At 35.8% G+C, this 386-nt stretch overlaps 1 non-coding gene across 1 annotated transcript; it reads left to right on the top strand.

The window, feature by feature from the left end:
- The first annotated feature begins 31 nt into the window (after window positions 1–31).
- On the top strand, window positions 32–113 carry TRNAS-GCU (transfer RNA serine (anticodon GCU)). Its single transcript has one exon. It is a non-coding gene; the product is annotated as a tRNA-Ser (tRNA).
- Window positions 114–386: the final 273 nt, after the last annotated feature.

Below are 386 nucleotides of genomic sequence, written 5' to 3'. Positions count from 1 at the left end.
CATTTTTAACATCTTTTCACGCTGATAACAAGACGAGGTGGCCGAGTGGTTAAGGCGTTGGACTGCTAATCCAATGGGTTCTACCCGCGTGAGTTCGAATCTCATCCTCGTCGAAAACATTGTTTTTGGGGTGAAAATAGTGTATTAACCACAGTCATTTGCCTCAAAGTAAGTTCCTAGCCATTAACCGTGCATGAAATGAGTAAAATCAACTATATCACCATTCTTATCGTTGTTTTACTTATTTAAATGATAATTATAAGAGTTTTTCACTTTGGGCCACAGTCATACGCCTCCCAATACTTTTTATTAACGATTTCTAGGCCACAGTCATTCTAAACTTGTTTTTGTTACAATAACTACGATTTTATGATAAATAAATTAAT

This window comes from Atheta coriaria, unplaced genomic scaffold (genome assembly GCF_025399875.1).
Source record: "Atheta coriaria isolate IRGN ID8LTWV9N9 unplaced genomic scaffold, Caltech_Dcor_3.1 scaffold5774_size1092, whole genome shotgun sequence".
Taxonomy (NCBI): domain Eukaryota; kingdom Metazoa; phylum Arthropoda; class Insecta; order Coleoptera; family Staphylinidae; genus Dalotia; species Dalotia coriaria.
This window is presented reverse-complemented; position numbering and strand designations above follow the sequence as displayed.